Source organism: Lepisosteus oculatus, chromosome 14 (genome assembly GCF_040954835.1).
Source record: "Lepisosteus oculatus isolate fLepOcu1 chromosome 14, fLepOcu1.hap2, whole genome shotgun sequence".
Classification (NCBI taxonomy): Eukaryota; Metazoa; Chordata; class Actinopteri; order Semionotiformes; family Lepisosteidae; genus Lepisosteus; species Lepisosteus oculatus.
Genome location: NC_090709.1, coordinates 24,816,068 through 24,833,246, shown reverse-complemented (window position 1 = coordinate 24,833,246; position 17,179 = coordinate 24,816,068).

Below are 17,179 nucleotides of genomic sequence, written 5' to 3'. Positions count from 1 at the left end.
TTACCACGCCCTGCGTGAGATATGAGTCACTTACTCTTAACACTTTGGAATGCAGTCCAGATGTCCATTCGGCACTCCCTAGACTGATAGGCGCCAATGGATGACCATTGATCATGATAGCCAGGCTTAGCTAAGTGCATCCCTGTCTGGGAGCTTGTTCCTTATCAAAACAAAACATCTTAAATCAGCCTGCATGAATACTTTCTCTGTGGCTGCACCACAGAGATGGAGGGTGAGATGGGGCCTCCTTTAGGACAGCATACCAACACTTAATTCTGTCTTATTAACAAGCATTGCCGCTACAATAGCAATTCAAATACAACAGCCACACTGCTGAAACCATATGTTTTACACACCAGACAGGCCCCCTAACCTCATACAACCTTGCTGTGGCTGTGACCCCTTTCTTTATTTTTTTATGATGTTTTCAATATGGCACCATTAGACAGGCCGTACATGGTGATAGGAGGGTGCTATTCACGAGTCAATAGCTCTTCAAGCACAACAGCCACAGTGCTGCAACCAGGTGTTTTACACACCAGACAGGCCCCCTAACCTTATACAATCTTGCTGTGGCTGTGTCCCTTTTCTTTATTTTTTTATGATGTTTTCAATATGGCACCATTAGACAGGCCGTACATGGTGATAGGAGGGTGCTATTCACGAGTCAATAGCTCTTCAAGCACAACAGCCACAGTGCTGCAAACAGGTGTTTTACACATCAGACAGCTCCCCTAACCTTATACAACCTTGCTTTGAGATGTGGAACATTTCTTTATTTTTTAATGATTTTTTTACTGTAATCAAGTGTTGTGCTCATTAATAATAATAATAATAATAATTGCTTACACTTATATAGCGCTTTTCTGGACACTCCACTCAAAGCGCTTTACAGGTAATGGGGACTCCCCTCCACCACCACCAATGTGCAGCATCCACCTGGATGATGCGACGGCAGCCATAGTGCGCCAGAACACTCACCACTATCAGTGAGGAGGAGAGAAGAGAAATGTAGCCAATTCAAAGAGGGGAATTATTAGGAGGCCATGATTGGTAAGGGCCAATGGGGAAATTTGGGGATATCGTCAGTATCACTATACTGGGGCATTAGGACCCACATGGACCACAGGGTGAGCGCCCCCTGCTGGCCCCACTAAGGAACTAAGGAACCTTAGTTTTTCCCGGGAGGTCTACCATCCAGGTACTGACCAGGCTCACACCTGCTTAGCTTCAGTGGGTTGCCAGTTGTGAGTTGCAGGGTGATATGGCTGCTGGCCATAATCAGCAGCCTTCAGTACTGAAGCAGGTGTGAGCCTGGTCAGTACCTGGATGGGAGACCTCCTGGGAAAAACTAAGGTTGCTTCTGGAAGAGGTGCTAGTGGGGCCAGCACAACCATTAGGCAGGCCTCCTGACCTTTCACAGTCATGCTTTGTTGTGTGAAACTTTAATTATCTTTTTAGGATTTTTTGAACATGGCAACTTCCACCGAGATGGGTGGGGGGTGTCGGGGTGCTCTTCAATAGCTTTTTCATCTATACACACAAACGGATGTAACCAAGACACTCAGAACCTGTCACGCAGGGGCTGACTGCTGAGGATAGGGATCCAATGCGGTGCCCTTGGTAGGGTTGGCGCGAGACGCAGGCATAGTCGGAGTAAACAGGCAGGGGTCCGAGTCCGGGAAGGCGTATGTCGAAGAAAACTCAGTCTTCACTCAGGTTGGGAGATTGTCAACAGAGATCTTTAATACAATCAGCTGAAGGGGAGCATATCACAGAGAAAGGGTTTCCCCTAGCACTCAAGACATGCTCACTGGACTGAAGTTATACTGTCCTTTTTTATACATTAAAAGTAGGCAATACTTTAACATATCAAAGGAACATACAGGGAAAGGGGCAGTGTCAGAAGTCAAACAAACAGGACAGGGGGGTGCCATTTGGCATCCTACAATCTGTTTCAATTTTCTCTGGTTGAATGGGTGTGAGGAATCACAGGCTTTAGTTTGCACCTAAGACAGTGGTCTTAGGTGCGAACAGAAAACCTTTCCCACGCATAGTCACTGTCCTGACCTTTTGACTCGGTCTTCCACACGTAGCACAGGCGTAGGCACAGAATCGACAGGCGAAAGTGTAGTCGAGGGACTGGCAGGGGTCGGAGTCCGGGAAGGCGTAGAAGTTGCGTCGGTGTGGATTCAGAAGGCAGAGGCGTAAACGAAAAGTCAGGCTGGGGTCAGGATCCGAGAAAGCGTAAAACAGGCGAAGGTACAAAATCGAGTGGCTAAAGCGGTAGTCGGAAAAGCGGGGTCGAGGTCCAGGGGAGAAGTCGTAGTAAGGCAAAGGTGTAGTTAGTACGTAAGCTCCGGGAGAGAATCTCAATCGTGAGCAATGACGGGGGGGCAGATGAAGGTTTAAGCAGAGGCCTGATTGACACGTGCACGTTTGGTACGGGGAGAGCTCGTAGGAATGCGGGAGCACTTGCCTGCGTGAGGGAGATTCGTGGCAAAACCAACAGAATCAACCTGAACTCACAGAAAAACAAGAATGCCCCCGAGACACCTGCACCCCCCTCGGACCACTCTGGTATCAACACCCCCAAACCCATCCATACCAGCTAACAAGACTCAGAATCGGTGCAACCCTCCAACCTGGACCAAGAGCAGGATGGGACAAGAACCTGCACCACACTACGCACCCCTCATCCAGACCAGCAGGACAGCCAGACCACAGACAGCACCATCATGTAACCCCCCTGTCCATTCCAACAGAAAAGCCGAACTGACCCCCACCAGCATGGCGACGCTGCAGCTCTGGTCACACCAGCAGGCCCAATGGGCTCAGAGCTGGGGGACATACAGATGCAGCCATTCAAAATGCGTGGGCGATACCGCATTATTTTCCGGTACGCTGTACGCAGTCTACCGCAAGTTACCGGTAAATACCGCGAGTTACCGGTAAATACTGCTAGTTACCGTAAATTCTCCTATAATATGACAAGCAAAATAATAGTATCCGGAATGTAACCAAGACACTCAGAACCTGTCACGCAGGGGCATAAAGAGATTAGAAATGGAAGTAAAGGCACTGTGCTGATGGAACTATACACGGTGTTAGAAACCCACTATGAAATGGCAGCATCTCACTGAGAATAAAATATTTTATAGTGCTGGCTTAAGGAAACAGCCTTTCCACCTCTCTTGCACATCAGTATCCATACCTAGTTATTTAAACAAATTGCCTCTAATTATAAACATCTTAATATGCTGACTCTGTGGATCCGCATCAGCTATGTTTGCCCATTCCTTCAATTCATGTGCATCCAACACACAGTTCAACGCTAGCAACTACACAAAATCTAAAATATGAGCTCTACTTGCCACTTACAATACCAACAGTACCAGCTAACTTTAGTAGTGACATTTTCATGGATCTTTTTAACAATAAAATTTACAACATCAGACTTCAGACACAATTAAACAGGCCTCAAAAAAGTCTGGTACAAACATTTTCAGCATGGAATAAACCGTTACTTTAATGGTATAAACCTTAAATGGATTCATATTCTCAATAAGATTTGGTGCTCAGTAACATGACTTAGAAAATGACAGAAGACATACGTATCATGCTTATCCTTCTATTTTTCATAATCGTAAACTCCTTAAGGCAGTTACATTTTCTCTGTTCTGACCTGGAGTTACAGAGAAATTTAAATTCTAATAAGAGATTTGTAATGAGGAAAGTCATATCAATCACTCATACAGTACCAGGATTTGCAATTACAATACAAATACTTTCTTTCTATATGTGTTTATTTTGCAGTTTGAGTCTATGGCATTCCTTTGGGGGTCTATACTCCAAGGCATGACTTTTTTATGGGAACATGACATTTTTTTAAACATATATTTTTGTGGTAGTAGGGCGCAAAACATCAGTATTTACTGCTATTAATCACTGTACGATTTATAGTTGAAATCTGAGCCTAGATATAAAGTTAGATATAAAGTTAAAATCTCGACAAAGCAATGTAGGAAATACAGAGAAAATAAATCCTTTCTGACATCTAAAATCAGTTTCGATCAAGGTCTCTAAAACGAACAAGAAAAGAGGATTTTCGGAGGGCAATTACGCTGTGTTTATATAGAATAAGTGATTTATGAGCAATCTAATTTCTTGTTCGTTTAAAACAGTGAAATGTCAGCTGCAAAAGATCGCACCAGAAACAGCACTCTCTCTGCCTGTCATAGACGTTCAGGAAAGGCTGAATGAAGTCATGTCAAGTACAATAATTCGGTGATCAATAATAACAGTTGTATTATATCCATGGAAATATATTCATTATATGCCAGCGAACCTCACCGTGCCAGGCCACCACTGCGTCACAACACACAGCTGCCAGTGCACCTCTACATACCCGACCACCACTGCATCACACAGCTGCCAGCGCACCTCACCGTGCCAGGCCACCACTGTGTCACATAGCTGCAAGCGCACCTCACCATGCCAGGCCACCACTGCATCATAGAGCTGCCAGGGCACCTCACCGTGTCAGGCCACCACTGCGTAACACCACATAGCTGCCAGCGCACCTCACCATGCCAGGCCATCACTGAGTCAGAGATTAAATAAAACCTCACTCGCACCAAATAAATTTATATTTCTAAATATCACAACATGATCGAATTTAAGTCATTTTAATAACAATGAATAGTCACCTAGGCGTTACAATATAAAAATTTATATTGATTTAAATAACGTTTTGATTTAAATCACAAATGCGGGTTTAAATATATGTGTTTTTTGATTCACAATCAGACAAATGCAACATAAATTGATATCTTTGTCTTCTAAGTATCTTAATAAACTTTCAGCATAGCTTTCTCCCCGTTTAGATTTATTTTGGGATCAAACGTGGAAAGATTAGATTGTAATCGTTTTTATTTTTTAAATACATTTTAGAAAAGTGTAATCTATACTAAAAAGCTGTACACCACCTGCTATAAAGATACATATTGTAATACTTTCGGGTTCGAATAGGACAGACACAAGAACTTAGACTTGCGGAGTTAAAGCAAGTAAAGCCTTGATTTTATATATCACCTTTAAAAGTGGCATCTCAAAGCAAAGTAAATACCCAACACTGATTGTACCCATCTGTCATGCTAATAAAGCAGCTTGAATTGAATTGAGAGGGGGGGGGGGGGTATATTTGCTTTGTGTATAAAGTACATTGTGAATGTTTTCACAGCCTTCACTTTGTCGTTTTTATGCCATTTTTTGACCACGCACGAATATTCCTATGTCCGTATCTTCACAAGGGAATCAGTGCGAATTTTAATACTAATTAAATGACCGCGGGCACTTTCCACCCCCTCTACATTCTCAGAGTAGAACAGACTAACCTTCTAATGAAAGACGGTCCACCCCCCACGGACAGGAAAAGTGCCCACAGGCACTTAAACTTAATATGGTCAGTAACAGTAAACAGTAACATGGTCAGAAGGAGCACGTACAAACGTTTCCGAAATAACCACATGTAAGACTGATGCTTAAAATGTTTAGGGAGAAAGTGGAATACTGGTGTGTATTTTTTCTTTAAACTACCAATACCAGCCATATACAGTCTGTAACGTAGGGATTTCTATATGTCTTTATTTAGTGGTTACATTAGTGACAAAGGCTAAACTTTTAGCTTCAGTAACGTGTACATATCTCCCCTTTTTATAAAACGACATGGTTGAAAACTGTTCCAGAGCCACTGTTGTTTCATCAGTGAAAAGTACATCATGAAATGCCTCTCCCTGTTCAATCCACTGGAAAAAAGAAAAGGAGCATAAAGCTTCTGATGGTCATAAACGATATTCATTTAGGAGCAGCATCAGAGGTATGTTTTTAACTGCACTGCATTGGAGAGAATACCATAGTGTGTTTTTTTTTTTTACTCCCTGGTGGAAACTGGCTTCCAGAAGAATCAGTATGGCTCAGAGATTAAATAAAACTTCACTCACACCAAACAAATGTATATTTCTAAATACCACAACATGATCGAATTTAAGTCATTTTAATAACAATGAATAGTCACCTATGCGTTACAATATAAACATTTATATTGATTTAAATCGCGTTTAAATCACCTTTATTTAAAACCCATAAATAAAGCTGATACTGTTTAGACTTTTAATTATTTAAAACTGTATTAAAGCAGCACGATACACAATGCAACGTAAATCGCTATCTTTGTCTTCTGTGTAATAATGTTCACCTCTCTGTCCAGCAAATTTACAATAGTAATAATAATGAACTTTATTGTATATGGCGCCTTTAAAGGTGGCTCCTCAAAGCGCTTTACAGGTTAAAAACAATACTGTTAGGCTGGGAAAACGTTTTTTTTTAAGAAATACAAAATGAGATATAATGATATGTTCCGGCTTAGACATAAACGAAGAGCATAACGCGTGTACTGTATACACTGCAAGTACAACCCCCCTCTCTGCAGGAGTGCTGGCTGTGACGAACTGAACCGGTTTCACGGGTATTTTCAAAGTAGGAGGCGAGATTTCCAGCGAAAGACACCTCCCCCCCCTCAAAAACCCAGTAAGTACAGTACTTACTAGTTAAAGGCTAGGCTCCTCAATGAAATCGCTTTAACATGCTAATGCGTTGCTGTAACAGTCCGGGCGTGGCAAGCCTCTAATTTCAACCCGACTACGGCGAAAGGAACCCTTCTTTCATTAGAAGACAATGAACATATTTTAGCCCTGAATGAATTAATAGCAAACATGGTTTACATAAAAGACATTTTTCCAAGAAAGTTTAGCCTTTGTCACTAATGAAACCACTAAATAAAGACATAAATATAAAAATCTTAAGATTTTTAAAATACATGACTTTGCTAAAATTTTTTTGAAAATAAAAACAATTACAACCGCCAGGGGAGAGAGAGAACAGGGGAGGGATGTTGGTTTTGCATAAGGGGCGGGGCTATGGGAATTTGGTCTGTTTGGGAATGTGTAGTTACATGTTCTGGCTGTTTGTGAATTATCATTGTTGAGTATGGAGTGTTGAGGTATTGATTTTGTGTAATGCTTTATGTTGAAAATTGAGGTGGATTTTGTTTATGATAAACAGGATAAACTGGGATGGGAGGAAGGTTTGGTTTTGCATAAGGGGCGGGATTATGATAATTTGAGGAATTTGCGAGAGTAAAATTGTTTGATATATTTGATTTTGTATTGTGGTTGTTATCTATGTTTTTGGTTGGTATTATGTTTATATGGTTGTTTTTGTTGGTTGGTTGTTATTATGGTTATTAATAATACGATCTATAGTTGAAATCTGAGCCTAAATAAAAAGAAAAAGCAAGTGATTAGGTTTATGAGCAATCTAATTACTTATTCGTTTAAAACGCTATATAAAATAAAGTTTATTATTAATTTGCTGGACAGAGCGGTGAACATTATTATGCATAAGACAAAGATAACGATCCTGATCAGTTTAGAAATCTGTGTACGCTGTAAGGTTTTTACTTCTTAAACTTTTAAAATACACGTTTTGAATAGAAAGAAATCCTCTTCCTGGTACAGTATGTATAGCAAACCAGCACGTCTTTTTTTCTCCAATCAGAGGGGTGTCAGATGGTGTCAGCCAATCACCATTCTGAAGCCCTACCATAATCTCTGGTATGGGGAGACCCCAGAATTCTGTCCCATAGTTTAGACAGATGATAGATACTTTTATTGATCCCGTGAGGGAAATAAAGTAAATCATTTTCATTTTAGGAAATTATTAAACGCTCGGTTAAAAGCAAAGGAGATTGTCTGTTATAGTGGACATAAAAACAAGAGTTCGCTGGCATTATATCCTGGAAGACACAGACCGGTGCCAGACCAGTAAAATGCCTGATGAACTAGGGATTGGACAGTTTCCAAGTGCTTGTACAATCGATGGAAATGTTCAAATAAATGTGCAAAAGAAAGAAACAAAATAATCATTTATTTCTTTATCATATTGGGTAGCTAATGTCCTCTCTTTGCTAGTTAGTGGCTGTGTTTCTGCGTTGGGTAGCAACGGGTGACTGTTCTCAGGCGGAAGATGTAAACAGCTTTATGTTCGTGTTAAATAATTTTTTTAAATTAAAATTCATTCCATACAGCAATCGCATATTTGGGTACCGTTTCATAAAACTTTCATGCTTAAAATGTTTAGGGAGAAATGGAAAACTGGTGTGTATTTTTTCTTTCAACTACCAAGACCAGCCATACACAGTACAGTTTACATACATACAGTAATGTTTATGTTCCTAAATTAATATCGTTCATGACCTTCAGATGCGTTATGCTCCTCTTCTTTTTATGCTCAGCTACTAAAATTTCCCTTTAGTGGTAAAATCCATATAAATATTCAAAACTAAGCGGATTAAAATGTGCACAGTAAAGACATTAAATGATTAAATCTTTGCACTACCAACCAATGCACCACGAGTGCCCCTGTCGGTCATTTTGGCCAGCCAATCACTTACCGCGGTGCCCTCCGGTGCCCTGCGGTGGCTTGTGGGTAGGTTACTGTACCGCGGGTTTTTACCGCGCATTTTGAATGGCTGCATCTGTACTTAATTGGCTTTATGATTTGGTATTGATTTTGTATTGTTGTATTATTAACTTTGTGCTTTCTGTGTTTTTATCGTATTGTGGACTTATTTTTTAAACAAATGCTTACAAAGGCAGACACGGCACACATCTGTTTATACCAGCGGTGAATTGTACATTTTTATTAAGTACAATCTACTGTGCATTTTTGGGAGTATAACAGATTCGATATAAAGTGGCAAAAATCTAAAAGGGGAAAATACCCAAGACTGCGTGTAAAGCCCTTGTTGTGGCTGTTGTTTTATTTTTAGATAAAAATGGCGTAGTGTACACGAAATGTTGCAGAAACACAATCTAATATTTTAATAACTGTTATTTTAATAATTTGATAAGTATGAGGCCCCAGATCCAAATCTTCGGTTCTGATTTTTTAAACATGATATCTTCCCTTCCTCTCGATGTGAGCAATTGTTTTTTTTTCACATTGCGATCCAAAGAGCCTCAGACGCACAGTCTAACAGTAACCAAACCAGAATGGATTCTGCTGGGAGCCGGACTGAGCTCATTCTCACTCCCTGTGTTGAAAACAGAATTATCTCTTCCCCGAACATCGTCTACAGATCACTTGTGTGCTTTTAACCTTCTCGCAGCTACAGGCGAGACTGAAGCTGGAGATGTGAAGGCACCCGCTGGTGCATCTTCTCCAAATTTCACTTCTCTTTTTTTTTAAAGTAGATATAGCCCTGAAAAAAGCATTAGCTTTATCAGTTTTTACATTAATCGATTTTGAAACAAATATTATATTTTTATTGCAATTTACATAATAATAATAATTATTATTATTATCATCATCACTTACACTTATATAGCGCTTTTCTGGATACTCCACTCAAAGTGCTTTACAGGTAATGGGGAATCCCACTACCGCCACCAATGTGCAGCCCCACCTTGATGATGCAACGGCAGCCATACTGTGCCAAAATGCTCACCACACATCAACAATCAGTGGGGAGGAGAGCAGAGTAATGAAGCCAGTCCATAGATGGGGATTATTAGGAGGCCATGACTGGTAAGGGCCATTGGAAAATTGGATCAGGATGCTGGGGTTACACCCCTACTCTTTCAAGAGATGACCTGGGATTTTTAAAGGCCAGAGAGAGTCAGGACCTCAGTTTTACTTATCAGCCGACGGACGGCACCTGTTTACAGTTTAGTGTCCCCGTCATTATACTGGGGCATTAGGACCCACATGGACCACAGGGTGAGCGCCCAGCGACAGAAACCAGATGGTACTGTGTGTCGGGCTCGGCTGCAAGCAGGACAATGATGTCACGGGGACAAAGTAGAAAAAATCAGAACGGTTCTGTAAAAGACCTGTGTCAGCTGTCGGTTCGCAGTTTGGACTCTAAATCCATCGATCTGATTTCAAATCTCTCTAACACCTGAGCTGTGGCTTCTTTTGAGTAGTTATTCAGGAGAACATTATGTTAATCGTATAGATGAATCGTTTAATATATTCAGGTGGATAGCTACTTCAGCATGCATATCTGCAAAGAAACAAGTAATATTGTAGGTTTATTCCATGCTGAAAAGAGAAGAGAGAAAACAAACCTGAAGAAGTTTTCATAGCTGAAACGTTGTGTTTTCTCTCTTCTCTTTCAGCATGGAATAAACCTATTACTTGTTCCTTTAATATATTGTTCGGTTGAATTCAAAATGCTTTACTACTACAAGAGAGGATTATAGTATGGAGGATGAGACAAATTTATGATTTCTTGGAAGAAAATGGTTTTACTTTGCATTCGAAATGAATCAAAACTTTTGCGTGACACACAAGCCCTTTGTCTTTTTTAAAGATATCATATTTTTAAACAGACAAGTATAGAAAAAGTTTTTTTTTTACTTAGAAATTTTGGATGGGGGTGATGCATTACTAGTAGTGGCACTGAGGTCACTATGGTGCTGTTGAGCACCATAAGGTTAGGGCCAGTGGTGTAATGTATAATGCATCTGACTTTGGATCAGAAGATTGTAGGTTTGACTCCTGTCTGACTCATGTTGCTTTTAAACCAGTAGTAGATTTTCTTTATGTAAATTAACTGCAGCTGAAAGCTATAGAAAACACATTGGCTAAATTGCAATGAACTGTCGAACTGTTTTGCACGAAGCTGCAGACTACTTAACACGGTACTGTCTGAAGATCAGCTCCTGCTCTGAGCTCAATAGCAATGCAAAACTGTGCGTAACAAAGCTGGCGAGCAGCTGAACTTGTGCTAAATAGTCTGTTCGGTGATGAGGGTTCAGTACTGGCGTTGTTCTAATTAGCACGAACTGCACAGGCTGAATCAGACAATTTCAAATAGTCTGATCAGTGTAGGACAAGTTAATGAAGAATTATTACTTTGTCTGTCTCTTGTTTGTATATAAATGAATGTCTCTGACAACTTAATGTTAGTTTTTAATTTAGTTTTACGATGTTGGTCAGGCGTTGACATATGCACAAACACACGAAATGTCTCACTCCTGATTCAGCTCATGAAGCAATACGAGTGAAGCAATTCCTCCTGCTTCTCGTACAACCATATCAGAACAGAAGCCCGTGTCACCCCGCTCTGATTCAAGAGCGACTCACATCTTGACAGGGTGCTTGGCATGAAGGGGGGGTACTGTCACGCCCTCTGCAGCCAGAGGGCGCTCCTTCTCTGTCCTGTCCCTAGTTTCCAGCCTGCTGTCCTTCCTGTCCCTCTCTTTCCCTTGGGCTATATATTTCCGGGTCTTGCACTCTGTCGTTGCTCAGCATTGACGTTTGGATGTCCTGAGACCCGCCTAGCACCAGGGCGCCCCACGTCCGCTCCCTGAGGGCATAGGTTTCTATATGGCATTCCTGAACTCTTTGCACTAATGAGCCCGGGCCTTTTTCCCGTCTCGCCGCTACGCATATGGGTCTTTTTCCACTCTCCTACTCCCCATGGTTAGTCCCTTTGGACGTGCGTGACAGGTGCCCCTTTGGAATGGTTTTCAGAAAATGTGAGAAAAGGAAAGTTATGTACAGTAAGCTCTCACACACAGCTCTCAAACACAGCATTAGAGATTGGAATCTGATTGTAAAAAAAACTGCCCGTCTCCCCGCCATTTAACGTTGCTGTTGTTTTTATTTTACATATTGTTAGCATTTTAATGAATTGTTAAAAGATTTATACACAAATCGCTAAATACGAAACGTAAAAACCCAACTGTAAGCAATTGACCATTCATATTCCTGAATTTTAAATACCTATGTTTATCTGTCTCCAAGTGCCTGGTGCAGCTATTTTGAAAGCATACCTCAAGGAGGACTTTACACGCAGTCTGGGGTATTTTCTCCTTTTACATTTTTGCGATTTTATATCGAACCTCGTATACTCCCAAAAGTGCACAGTAGCTTGTACTGTGTGCCCTGTTTGCCTTTGTAAGCATTTGTTTAAAAAATAAGTTCACAATATGATAAAAACAGAGAAAGCACAAACTTAATAATATAACGATTCAAAATCAAAACCAAATCATAAAGAAAAAGAGTCAATTTCCACCTGCACTGATATCCCTTCAAATGTTTTATAAGAACTATTGACGTTTATAGAGTAGAAGCCTGGTCCATTTCTTCTACTAAACGAGACTATGGGAGTGAGTATTTTGATGTCGAACTGGGATTTAAATAAAGAGGAACACTACACTACATTGGGCTACGCGTGTGACAAAACGTTTATTTTAGACTTCTCGATAGCTCAGTTGCTAGCTCTTAAAACTGTAGAAAAAGCAGTGAGTATGTCTTATGTCCCTGGTCTGAATCCAGTTTGAAGGGTGGTGTTTTCTTGTTCCTTAATCAAAAAGTGAATTGCGAATTTGTCTTTCACTTTGACGTTCACCCGAAAGCTCAGTATACAAAGAAGTAGAGGCTACTGTTCTGAATAATCCTCACGTCTGATTGTTTTGCTCAGACCTTTAAAATGTACACTGTGGACTATTTGCTCTTCCTAACACAATTAAAAAGCCCCCGGCAAACTTATCGATCGGGAGTTTAGTTCAGTGATAGCGCGCGCTTAAGTTTTCTATCGCCGGCATCTCTGTATTCTTTTTAAACGCGATATTTTTTATTCTTCGTGTGTGAATTTCAGGGAGACTCATAAACCCTTTCTCTGTTTTTAAGATACATTATTTTAAACCAGACATAATGAAAGACGTAGTAATTAGACACACGTACAAAACACATGAATCTAATTGAAGAAACTTTTGACCGGGGCGATGTATTACTAGTAGCGGCTCTGAACTCAATGTGGTGCTGTATAGGAATGCAATACAAACGCCAATGGCACAATGGATAACGTGTCTGATTACGGATCAGAAGACTTTAGATCTCTACTCCTTCCTGGTTCGTGAAGAAGCTTTTAAACCACACTACTCAACACTGACATCGAAGTGTGTGCGGTCCTACACAACCTTACTATCGACTAGATGAGTCTTCTGTTCTATCTCCGATTCTTTCCGCACATTCCTGCTATTTCACCACCGTTATTGTAGGATAACAGCCACAGACACGAGAAGATATACTATTCCGAACAAATGTCTTAAATAATCAAGTTGAAAAGGGTGACAATAAGTTTTTGTTTCTTTAACGTAACCTAACTTTTGCCTGTAAAGTTCACATTATTTTCTGTAGCCGCAAATCCCCAATATTTCTGCTTTCTCCCGAGAAACACAAGCATGGAGTCAAATCATATTAAATAACACAACACATCTATTAATTTAACACCCAGATGTGACAGAACACATGTAAGACTTACACACAGCTTTTAATATGATATAGTGAATTTGCAGGTATCCTGGGGAGGGAAGAGAACTGATATTAAGGAAATACATATTTAAAGGGGATGTAAGTCTTAAATGTGTTTTGTCACATCTGGGTGTTAACTGAATAATTTTCTAGCATTATTTATTGTGTTTTGACTCTATACTTGTGTTTCTCAGGAGAAGGCAGAAATATTGATGTTTACATTTATATTCACATTCCCGGTGATATTGACATAGGTACTCAACTATTTACTTGTAGTTTGACTAGTGTCAAAAGTTGAAAATCTCTGAAAACATCAAGATGGCTAACGACGTGCAAAGAAACTCAATCACATTTAGAGAAGGTAATGTTTAGATCGGATTAATTCGAAGTGTGTCTCTGGGTGCATTTGATCTACGAACGTTGTGTTTAACTGAAGCACACCCTGACTGAGTGTGCCATAGAAACTGACACATGTCATATTTTTCCACATTCACAGATTTTTGGCTAAAGTAAAAAAAAAATCGTTGTCATTTTCTTGCCAGCTGGCAGTAATTCTTTTGAACTGATAACAAAGACAAGCATTTTAGCTTTCGCGATGTGTGGAGTTCTTGAAAAACAAGTTGTGCCAAAAACGAAATAAACACCTCCATTAAACTTAATGCAGAAGCATGTTGTCTATAACAATAAACGATGCAAGAAGACAGGAAGAAAGGCACCGCTGGGATTTAAACCCAGGATCTCCTGTTTATTAAAGAGGCGCTTTAACCATCTAAGCCACGACACCAGCAGAACTCTCTTCTTTTACTGCCACTTGGACACACCGCTCTGAGACACCTGCGTTCAGTAAGCCCTGAGTCTGCTGGCTGAGCAAAGCTGCCTCCTTTACACGGAACAGGAGCCCCGACTGTAAGAGAAATGAAGAGAAATGGCTTTTATTGGGCACTTTTCATGTCCAATGCTCTTGACATCTCCCAAGGGCGGCAGAGTTCATTTACCACACTTTTCCTTTCTTTCTTCTTTCTGTACTCTTTGATGAAACAAAACGAGAAATCATGTAAGGGAAAATGTCTTTTTTTCATGGAGAAAACATGCACAAGGAAATGTGTTTAGAAGAAGTGAGTTAACATGAAAAGTGACCTAATTTACCGGAGCAAATGCTCACCTAGCAAGATCTGCTTTACTACAAGAGAGACGTAGAGTGAAAGACGTGATCATTTCACGCCGTTGTGGAACGAAACGCTTTTGTCTTGGAATTCTAAATCAATTAGAAATTCAGAGCGACACATAAAGGCTTTGTCTGCTTAAAAATGATGATTTTTTAAAACTAAAAAAAAATGTAGAAAACATGTTTCTCACTTAGAAATTTAAGATGGGGGTGGGGTATTACTGGTAGCGGCACTGAACTCACCATGGTGCAATTAATTTACGTGACAGGCTAGTGGTTTAATGGATAACGCGTCTGATTTCGGTTTATAAGATTGTCGATTCGACTTCTACCGGGGCTGTGTGATTCAAATCAGGCTCCTCAGAAATAGATGTCTGTTATGTAAATGAACCCCACCTGAAAGCAAACGTTGGGTCTGGGTTCCTTTCTTTCCTGCATGAAATAGCAAATCGTTACAAAAAAAAAAACACCAACTAATGTCCAATAGTCCAATAGTTAGTCATTTAAGTAAACATGAATATACTGTAAGGTCTTGGTACATGGGAGTGGATTTCAACCACAATTAAAAGAAGGGCAAATTATAATTACAGGCTTCAGACACTTTTTCATACAAAAGTGACCAAACACTCCCTAACTTTCAGGTTTGCTTGAACCTGTAACAGAAAAGCGGTTTGAAACTTCCATTCTCTGATGTCACTGTCTCTAAAGTCGGACGTGATGTTTCGCGGATGTGCAGTGTGCCTTTTCTCTTGTCGTGTTCAAGATGAAATGCTGCATAAGCTCCTGACTGGGTGTTCTGTACTGTTCTGTTATTTCGTTCGGATTACCTAGGTGGTGTACAGCTAAAACCCGACTGCATGGTGTAAATTCCGAGTTCGACACCAGCAGCACCTGCAAACACATCAGCTGACCTCAACGTGATTTGAACACGCAACCTTCTGATCTAGAATCAGACGCACTACCATTGCACCACAAGGTCACTTGCGACAAGTGCTTTTAATTCACCCAAAGAGAAAAATCAGCGTCCCTGAAAAATATTGTTTTCATTCTCTCCTGTGAGGAGCGCCGCTCTTCCAACGAGGGTCTCTTCTTCCCAGACCACAGATTATTCATCCCGCCTGGCTCTCTCACAGAGAGCAGACACACCGTCTCCACTAATGTGTTTACTACATCTATAGATCTGACCCCCTACAGCCCCGATATTCCTGGACAGGATATTTACCACCAGCCTGGTGAACTTCTCATCTTGACCTCTCCCAGGAGGAGCACAATTAACACAGAATCCTCTCTCCATTTAGCAAATAACACAAAACACTGTTTACCTGTCAAGACAGAAAACCAGGCTGCTCCAGGTGAGGCTTAAACTCACAACCTCGGCATAAGTCAACTGAATATGTCATTTTACATGGCCTGAACCAGGAAAGAGGTTGGAAGTCAAGAAGTTATGGTTTTGTTTTAATACTTGCCTACTCTTTTAATTTTTTGGTCAAATCTTTTATTTGGGAGTACTTTCAGTGGATGTTAATCTTTGTCCCGATGCATGATTCTGGGCCATGGTGTGTCTTGAATAATGTTCTTATAGGCTTCAGTTTGGAAAAGTGCGGTCTTCAGAAGCTACCGAAACCGCTAATGGTTACATAACACTTAATGCAAAAGCAACGTTCGGGTTTGAAAAAAAATATTTCTTGCTATGAATACAAACACTGTTACAGGAGGCGTGTTAGGGCTATTTTAGCTTAGATCATCAATTCATCTTACATTTCTTCTCCATCTATATCAACAGCGTCATCGCTACTGAGCACTAAAGGCAGGTCCTGGCAATACAATCTTCTTTAGAAAACATTTTTAAAACTGTTTCCACTACCATACATAAAGTAAACGATACCGATTGCACGCAACTAATAAAATCTCTTATCCAGGGACGTTGTAGCTAGATGCAAATTCCAATCGAAAATGTATCAGCTTTAAAATTTTCTTTTGGATCCACAGGACGATCAGCATGAGTCTCAAAATATACCTGTGTTTGATTGTACAGCATAGATTGTACAGCATGTATGTTTACATTTATGTTAAAATTAAGGTAAATATATCAAAATATCAACATCCAACTTCACAGTGCTAACGTACTGTAACAGTGCTTGTCAAATTCTCAAACAAATCTGCGTTATATTTCTAAACTCTTTTAGCAGAGGACGCAACAGGAGTATAAATGATATCTCCCGCCAGCCATTCAAAGATACTTTTTCAAGGGTGAATATGGATTTCTGGGGAGTTGCGGTGTTGATCACTATTGGACTTCCCCGGTCTCAAGTGTTGTTGTTGGACACGGGCAAAAAACTCGCATTTTCTGCAAATATGAAGAGGGTTAAGGTTTCGGCTTTAGCGGAGACAGTGTTTACATTGACAATAATAAGAAGATCGTCCCTGGGTGGGTTTGAACCACCAACCTTTCAGTTAACAGCCAAACGTGCGCGCCGATTGCGCCACAGAGACTGATGAGAGAGGCTTTTCTCCATTCGCACCTTTCCGGTCAAAAAATAAACATTGCTTGCATTTTCTTGCCAGTCGGCAATATTCCTACTGCTCTGATAGCCAAGAATTACATTTCATTTTTCACAAGCTGTATGA